Here is a 10029-nt window from a genome sequence, read left to right on the forward strand (position 1 = left end):
AGAACAAGCCTTTAGAACCCTAGTTTCAAGAGGAAGGTGAAACACTAGGTGCTTGTGTGCAATAGTATGGACTAAAACACACACACAAGAGTAAATATAGAGATAGGATATGTATGTAACTCAAACCCTAAAACCAGAGCTTCTCTCTGTGTTTTTCCCTCTCTAAAATGTCTAAAGTCTCTCCGCTTAGCCCCCAAGAGAGAGCCTCTATCTATCCCTCTCACCAAACTTGCAAAACTTACAAGTTAAGCAAAACTAGAGGGCCATCCCTCCATACACGTGTATGGAGGGAAAGTCACTGCAATACAGCTGCCTAAAAATATCTCAAAAAGCAACTGCACAGTAATCGGCCGGCCAAAAATGCCATCTTGGCCAAAAGGAGTGCCGGTCGGCAACAAATAGTGCTGATCGGCAACAAAGAGTGCCGGCCGGCAAACTATATTGCCGGTGGCAGCAAAAACCAGCCGGTGGCCTCTAGCCAATGTCGGTGGTGGGTGGGGATGGTCTACAAGCCCCACCCTGCCTCTCAAGGGCAAGATGCAAGTGTTTGGTGCAAAACCAGACACTAAACGGTCGAGTTCGGAGATCCTGAGGCAAGGCACGCGAGCCGAGGCCTCCGGGAACTCCAAACGAACACAAACATGGAAGATCACCGTGTGTTCAAACGGTGACGTCAAAAATGGGCTGTCTACAGTTGCCCCTCTTTGACAGAACTCGAAAGTCATAATAATGACGGGAGTGAATGTCAAAGCCCAGAGACGACCCATTTTTGACAAGGCCGAAGACTTAGACAAACATGCAAGACAATCAAGATATGCGCCCGAAGGCAGGGGCAAAATGCAAGACAATGCACGGAGCCGAGCATAACTTATGATCATGCAAAGAAAGCTGTAATGAAGCAAACATGCGACAGTTTTAAGCTAGCATACCAAACTACACTACAATGCAGAAAGGATGTAAGAGAATTATGGAATTCTCAATACGTCTCACTCGGAGGATACAATACCTGTGCGGCTCGTCTGGTTGCACCAGCTTCAAATGAACCGTACATACAATATCGTGCCTGCAAAGAAAACAACTTAACAGATACAAAATCGTTAGCAACATGCATGACAATGCATAATGGATGCAAAACGATATGCAATATATACAAAACAATGTATAAACAATGCAAATGAAGATGCAATGTAATTGAAACAATGCAAGCTACATGCAAAGCATTTGAATCGTGATCCAATCACGAACGGTCCGAAACCACACCCATGTCAAATAGATTGATGGAGATAACAAGTCTGTCTACCATAGAACGGTCAACTGAACTATGAGTATTGTAGACAGACGCAAGAACAAGTATTGGGTGGAATCGACATAAGTGGGGAAACGACCCGCTGGAGAAAGGACTACGATCCTAATGCCGGATGCAAAAATTACACTACAATGTAATACATGAATATGGCACGCAGGCCAAACCAAATCTTGCCTAGGAAAGGCATGTACACATACAAGCCATGTGTAACACAGAAAAGGTGCCGCAACCCTCAACCAACATATCAGCGTGGAATCGGCGCGATACACATGCAGAACTGTGTTTTACGTGAAAAGTAAGGGCACATACCAGACCAAGCTCAACCTGGAAAGGCGCAAGCCATAGGCGGAAGATGATGCAATGAATGCATGCAATCTACAATGCAATATCTACAAATATGCAATGAAATGGATGTGGATACAATGGATATGGCACGCAAGCCAAACCAAATTTTGCCTAGGAAAGGCATGTACACATACGGGCCATGTGTAACACAGAAAAGGTGCCGCAACCCTCAACCAACATATCAGCGTGGAATCGGCGCGATACACATGCAGAACTGTGTTTTAACATGAAAGGTAAGGGCACATACCAGACCAAGCTCAACCTGGAAAGGCGCAAGCCAAAGGCGGAAGGTGATGCAATGAATGCATGCAAACTACAATGCAATATCTACAAATATGCAATGGAGTGGATATTTACAAATATGCATGACAATGCAGTGCAATGCGACCTACTGGGGAAAATGCAATGGATGCATGCAAGCTACAATGGAAATGCATGACAATGCACTATGATGCAATGACTATGATTGCAACTTTCCCTATCTTACCAACAGGGTGATGTACTAGGTTGGTTCAGTATCCAGAACTGAGGCGCAGACAAGCTGCCTCAACCTATGGGGCTTCCATACAGATTTCAAACCGAGGGTAAACCCCTGGGTATTTAAACTAGACTTTAGTCTCGGAACTCCCGAACCTTTGCGTTCTAGGCATAAGCCGTTCGAACTCTAGTTTCCACCGTCCCAGTTGGTCTTCTAGGAACTCATCGCAAACATAGGTAGGTGGCTTTACCAGACCACTGAAAGTCGTTCGGGCACGACAAACACCAAAGGAATTGCACCTTTAGAGGATTTAAGGTCTCCTAGACCGGGATGCAAAATGTACGCATGACAATGCATGTTTTTGTTTGTTTTTTTTGAGATGCACATGATGCAAGTGATGCATGTTGCATGAAATGCGCGACAACACGCGGCTCTCGAAGTGTACGACAATGCGAACACTAAAGGTCTTACACCTTCCAAGGATTTAAGGTCTCCTAGACCGTACGTGTTTAAGGTCTCGCCACACCGTGCGTGTTTAAGGTCTCGCCAGACCGTGCGTGTTTAAGGTCTCGCCAGACCGGCGTATTGCACAACGGTATGATGCGCAAAAAGGCGCAATGCGTTAGGCAACGCGAGTGCACAGGACAGTGCGATGGAATGCATGCAAAATGCAGTGAGATGCGCAAAAATAGCACGAAATTTGAAATGCACAAAACAGTGCGACGGTTCGAAATGCACAAAACAGTGCGACGGTTTGAAATGCACAAAACAGTGCGACGACAAGTGTGACACGCATGCCACACGGAATGTAAACGGGCCTAAATACGCAACAACGCACGTATTCCGGAATGCATGACAATGCATGGAATGGAAATGCAATGATGATGCATGAGAAATGTGCACGACAATGCAAAGGGGTGTGCGTTGCAATGCATGTAACACGTGCATAACAACGCGAATTCGAGGCGCATGACAGCGCGATGCAATGCACCGAAGTAGTGTGATGAACTCGTGCAACACACATGGGGCAACTTTGAATTTAAAAGGATACAAAAAGGATACACCTTGCACGAATTCGAGCGCCACGCACTGAAGCCACGGCCTGCGGTCAGAACGGAGGCTGGTTGAGCGTCGGAGATGCACTTTCTTGCACTTTCTTGAGCTATGAAGACCAAAAACAACTCAAATGGCCTAAACAAGGCTGTGGGAACCCCACCGGCCGAAAGGGGAGGCCACCGGCTGGCCATCGGCATAAAAACAATTCTATCGGCACAAAAAAGTGCCGGCCGGCACAAAACATTGCCGACCGGCAAACAGTTGCTGATGCGGGGCAGTTTTGACTTTTCACCTTGGGTGTTTTAAAATAGGGCTTCAAGCCCTATTTCCTCACTTCTCCACCGCCGAAATCCCTTGCTCTCTCTCTAGAGTATTTCTCTCTCATTTTTCGCCCGTTTCTTCGCGTTCTACACTCGTTTCGTCGTCGGATTCGCGATTTCCTTCGCGTTTCGGACATTTTCCACCGATCACATTTTCGTTTCGGTGCCTCGTTTGGCGTTCTCGCCTTTTCGGGGTTTGTTCCCCTCACTTTCCTCTTCATTCCTGTGCCTTTTCACATTCCGGCCTTCCCGATCATTTCTGACCCTCTCAGGAGTTGACTTTTCGGTTGACTCTTCGTATTCCGGCCCGGTTTTCCTTTTCCCGACCATTTTCACACCATTCTCTACATGGCAGATGACATTCCACGTGGCGGGACTCCCCCGGACCACGAGATGGATCCCGGGGTCGAGCTCCTACCACTGAGCGAGCGCCCGTTCGACCCGGCGACCTACCGGCCGGCGATCCATGTTCTGCCCCCTGACGGCCTGCGTCAGTTCCGGAGCTTCGAGAGGCATGTGGCTCCTGAGCTACTACTGCGTGAGCCTACCTCCCACCTTTCATTCGGCACTTCCGAGGTAACTCTTTTTCTTCTGCTTTACTTTCCGCAATATAGGATACAAAACTGCCGTAGCTAGTTGTACTCTTTAACTGCTGAAATCTGATGCACCATAGACCGTAGTTGACTGTAAACATACATACAACTGATATCTGCTTGAGACTGACACATGCACACACACTGCACTAGCCCCGAATCATTCAAACACACTGCGCTCACTGTATTTCACTGCATACACACTGGCACCCAGTATTTGTCTGAATCTGTCAAACTTGCATACATGCTATATCTGTCCTTTCAAAACTGCATGTTGAATGTTGTCTTGCAATTGTTATTTTCTGTTTACAGGAGGGTTCCCATACCATTCGCGGGTATGGGAATACTGGTGCACGGGAGTGGTATGATGAGCTCCCTGACGCGGTCCGACGCATCGTAGACCGAGCGGGCTTCGGGACCTTCTGCCGAGGGCTCTCCAGATTGTCCACATGCAGACCTCTCCTTGCTGCTCTGGCGGAGAGGTGGTGGGACACCACCGATTCTTTTCATTTCTCTGCTGCGGGGGATATGACGATGACCCCTCATGATTTCTCGATGCTCACTGGCATCGGGGTAGGGGGGGATCCGATCCCTTTTGACACAGACATGGATGAGTGGACCGCCGCTCAGGTCCATCTACTGGGGGAGGCGCCACCCCTAGCTCGCCCAGGTTTCGTCCGATACTCCTGGTTCGAGGTCCAGTTTCGAGTCCAGCCCGTGTTGGAGGAGGAGGCGCAGATGACCCCGGAGGACGAGGAGAGGTATGCTCGCGGCTTCCTCATGTTCCTGTTCGGGACTACCATCTTCGCCGACCGGGCGAACACCGTGCCTCTCTGTCTTCTCAGCGCACTGGTGGACGTCCGGGACATCCTGCACTACGACTGGGGCGGTGCTGCTCTGGCCACCCTTTATGGATATATGAGCTCGGCTTCGCGCAGCAGCGGCCAGCTACTCGGAGGCTACTGGCGGGCTTGGGAGGTACACTTCTTCTCCGCTTTTTTCATTTCTGTCTCGTACTTTCTGTACTCTGTACACTGCACACATTGTAGTCTGCTTTACACTTGCTGTATACTGTGCACACGGCACACACATACATTCTGCTTTACACTGACTGTACACTACTCACACTGTACACTGCACACAATACACTGCACAACACACGGCTCTGTCATTTCTGCTTTATCTGACGGTCATACTGACATCTGTTTTGCAGTTGTGGGTTTACGCCTACTTTCCTAGGCTCGCTCCCGTGCCAGTTGCGGAGACTCCCCTGGCCGTCCCTTTTTCGAGTCACTTCGACGAGAGATGCACCCGGCGACCACGGGAGACATTCGGCTTCTTCCGCCGATATTTCGACACCATCACCCCCGCGGAGGTATGCTTTACTTACAATTCATTTAAGCTTCGCTTTCCAACTGTATATTTCAATAACAGTAGATAACAAACTGTCTGCCATTTTCAGATCACTTGGCGGCCGTGGGCTCTTATGCCGGCGGCGATGCGGGGTCGGTTCCCTGGTGCGGAGGAGACCTCGCGTTTCCGGATTCTGCTTGAGGGCCCGGTCTGTCGGGCTTGGTACCTGGGGGAGCGTTTTCTACGCCAGACCCTGGGGTTACCTGAGCAGATAGTCCCGGTTCCCCCTCCTGCAGACATGAGGGAGACCGAGGGGCTCACTACTGAGCAGCTGGATGATTACTCCATCGGCTGGGAGGAGGCCGGCTTCCGAGGCACCGGCGACTATCAGGAGTACGTGCGGACGTATCTGATGCGCCCCCTGAGCGGTCGTCGAGCAGAGGGGGCCAGGCCTGTGGCATCGGCGGCTGGGACCGGAGCGGGAGTTGGAGTAGGGGCTGCGAGGAGGTCCCGAGTCCGTGGCAGGGGCAGAGTGCAGGGAGGACGGGGAGTTGGCTGGCCTGCCCTGCCCGCTGTACTGACTTTCCAGGGGCAGGGTGGGTCGACCTATCAGATCTCCTTCGCCCCTCCACCGGCTGGTCACGAGTTCATTGACGTGCCCGACTTACCACCGGTATGTATCACTGCACTTCGTATAGTCATTCATCTCAGTTTACTTGATATTCCACAGAATATTGATGCATCTGATACTTTTGCAGGCTTCTTCTGAGTACACCCGTCAGTCGTTGGCGATGAATGCCTCGATGATGGGGATGCTCCGGCGGACATTTGATCTCTTAGCCCTCTACAGCATACCGGTATGTCCTTCTGACGTTGGCCTCAAACCATTCATATACTGCTTTACATAATCTGATGCACGGCACAACACCCGATCCACTGATCTCACAGTATCTGACACACTGCATACACTGCATTCTGCACCGTACTCTGTACTGATAAACTGCTCACGGCATTCACACTGTACTCATATACTGCATTCTGCACTGATAAACTGCTCACGGCATTCATACACTGTACTCTGCATTGCATTCTGCACTGATAAACTGTCTACAGTATACTGATGCATTTCCCTTTTGTGTGCTTTTTCAGCCTCCTTTCCAGATTCCCATGGCAGGAGGTGCTTCAGCTGGACCTTCCGTCCCTGCTCGGGGGAGAGATGAGGGGGGCAGGATATTTCCCCGTACCAGGGGAGGGCGTACTCACGTCGGGAGTAGTTCGCGAGCTCCAGTCCCGGATGATGACGACGAGGAGGAGTCAGAGGCGGAGGCATAGGCGGAGTCCGAGTCATCAGAGGAGGAGACCGGAGGAGGCACTAGCTCGGGCTCTGACGACGATGCTGATGATGCTCCTGGACCCTCGTCCAGGAAGAGGACCAGGACGGACTGACGGCCCCCCGGAGTGCTCGACATGGATGCAGATTTTTGCTATATTTCTTCTTTCTTGTACTTTTCTTTTTGTTGGTAGATAGATTACCTTGTACTGCCGCAGGCAGATTTTTGTTTCCAAAACTTGTACATTTGAAAAGATAATGAAATGAAACGGACTTTTCATCTGAAAAAGTGTTTACATTTACACATTTCATGCATTGCATCGCATCTCATCATGTTACACCTCAATGTAAATGGAACTGATTGGTTATTTGAAAATTGAACACTTGCACTGTAATAATCAGATAACTTAAAACAGCCAACGGCGAAATAACCCAAGCAATCCACTGCCTGATTCTTGGACACACAACCCTCACTCTACTGGGGATTAATCTGTATACAGCCCTTAACACAGCATTCATTTCATTCTGCACACGGCAAATTCTGAACAAACGGCCCAATCTAACAGGACGGACCTCAAAGATGGAACCGGTTGGAGTCGAAACACGTTCAAATGTAGAGAATGGCACAACATTCTGAGCATAAATGATTTTTGGAATTGAATGAGGGTTTTTCAAACCGGGATATCGAGCCTACAACTGAACACAACAAGGAGGACTCAAATATAAAGGTACACGACCTAACACAACGAGACACGCTCGGAAAAGACCTAAAACAAAGGTTGAGGTAAACAAAACCAAAGACACGACATACAGACGCGTTAGCGAAGATGGGGGACCTTGGACCACGAGGAGCCAGTTTCTCTAGGCATTGTTTCCCACCTTTTCTGATTTGTGATTCTCACATCACTCGGCTCTCGAGCTCGGATTTTTCTCTCAAAACCCTTTTCCTCACTTTTCTCTCAACTTACACCTCTCTATTCTTCATTCTCTCATTTTCCATCCCTCCCCGGGGTGATTGATGGATAAATAGAACGGTGTGGGTTCATGCTCAATACCGTTAGCTCACAGCTATTTCTTCTGGCGGGCAGAGCGCTTTTCTGGCAAGTACGTCGATGACGGGGGAGAGACAGAACGCCTGGCTCAACTGTGCCCCTAGTTCATCATTTTAACCATTCTTTGTTTTTGCTTTCTACTAAAACAGTTTTGATCAAAATGAGAGTCGGATTAACGTACTTGTTCGATTTTTGATTTGAAAAGCATACAAGTCAGGCAGCAAACACTGAAAGTTTTCCTTTTTTGGGTCCAAGACAATGGTTCAGTTTTGGAAAATGAAATAGTTTTCGAGAAAATAGTCAACCTCAGTAAAAATTTTCAAAAACTATTTTTCAAACAGTCAATGCTCGACGAGCATGGAGCTTACTCTTCGAGATGTGCAACCTCGGATCGGAGGCAATGAAAAATTGCCCCTGGTTTGAAGGGGGGGTGGGAAGCAACGGAAAGTTGCCCCTAGTTTGAATGGCGGCTCACGGCGGCTCGTGGCAACGGAAAGTTGCCCCTTGTTTGGGATGGTGCCGCAGCAATCCGCAGACAGTCTTCATTGGCGGTGGTCGAGCTCTTGGACACTGCGATGACGAAGACGGTCACAACACATATATGGACACAATCACCTTGAAGGGTGTCGGCCACTGGACTTCGAGATGAAATCGAAACCATTGCATGGACTGAGACGCTATGAAAGCGTTGGGGGCTGGACTTCATGATGAAGTTGCCTACGTATCCCAAACATGGGAATCAAGCCTTACGTAGTTCCGGTTAAGGTACACTCGGGTATTTTAACCTTCACTTTGTTTGGCTCTCATTTTTGCCAAGGCGCCCAATGCGGGTTTTCGACCTTGCGAGGTTCTTTTCATTTTCTATTTCCTCTTTTTTTTTGCATTTTTCTTTTTCTTTTCTTTTTTGTATCTTTTGTCTTTTCTTTTCTTTTCTTCTTTTTTGTATTTTTACTTTTTTTTGTATTTTTCTCTTGCTCTAACTTTTGCCTGGGTCGCCCTTCTGGGTTTTCGACCCAGCGAGCCTCTCAAAGGGTAAAAGTGTAGCAAGTCCATGCCAAATGGTTCCTGAACTGGAAGCCTCTCCGCATCTAAGAGAACGGCTGTTGCAATGATTTGCGGAAGTATCCATCACGGTTGCTCCACGAGCTTCTTCCGGCGAGATCCACTCCTTCTGATTTAGCTTTGGTGCCTCTTGCTCGAGGGCTGCTTCAAAACTGGCCACACGGGCCTCCTCTAACGGTTGACTGTTGAATGTTCCGGATGAGTTCGAGGTTCAAGACAACAGGTCGAATCTTGAGGCTGAGAGCGATCCTAGGCTGCGCAGTCTCAAGAGCGATTCCACACAAGTCTTCACAGGGTCGCGTAAAATATTTGTTTTTGAAAGTTTTTAAGAAAGCGACAAATCGCTCGCGCCGAAGGTAGTGTGGAACCAATCTGGATCAGGCCAGGATCCTTCTCAGTACTCACGCCGACAAGCATGATTTCATTCATTAAAAGGCTTAGCACGCCTCTCTTTCTCTCAAAATGATCAAAATTTTGCAAAACCCGAGGAATTCCTTCCTCTTCGTTTTCATCACCGCAGTATTCAAAAGGTTTGTTTTTTGAAAACTTAGGTTAATGCAATGAGTTTGGCGCGCAGGAGAGCAGGCGAGATGTACTGTCAGCCCAATCAAATTCTCTGGCACTTATGCTGAAAGCAAGCATGAAGTTTGAGATAGCAACAGCTTGTTTCAATCGGCTCTGTTGGTGCAACTGGCCCCTCGGCAGAAACAGACTCAAAACAAAAATAGATAATAATTACAAAACAAGATGGTGTTCGGGACAACAACCCCAGAATCACCTGGTATTATATACAACGGGGACTGACTCGATACAACCAGACAGACCCTTAAGCAAAAAGACTGACTCAAGACAAAGAGACAGACTCAAAAACAAAAGACTGACTCGACATCCAAGCCAGGATTTACAAAACTCGGTTTCACCGATGCTCAAAAATGCGTGCCAGACGCTTCAAAAATACACCAAATGTTGCCTGCAGGCGGTTCGCTTTACATACTCGCAGTATCTGAGCCCTCGAAATCCAACAACTGAGTGGTGACGGGCTTGCCTGAGGTGGGTGGTAGGATAACCTTGTTATCAATCAAATCCTGCACTTCATGACGAAGGCGGGAACATCCATCGGTACTGTGACCGGAC

This window comes from Camellia sinensis, chromosome 14 (genome assembly GCF_055761805.1).
Source record: "Camellia sinensis isolate YWXY chromosome 14, ASM5576180v1, whole genome shotgun sequence".
NCBI classification, from domain to species: Eukaryota; Viridiplantae; Streptophyta; class Magnoliopsida; order Ericales; family Theaceae; genus Camellia; species Camellia sinensis.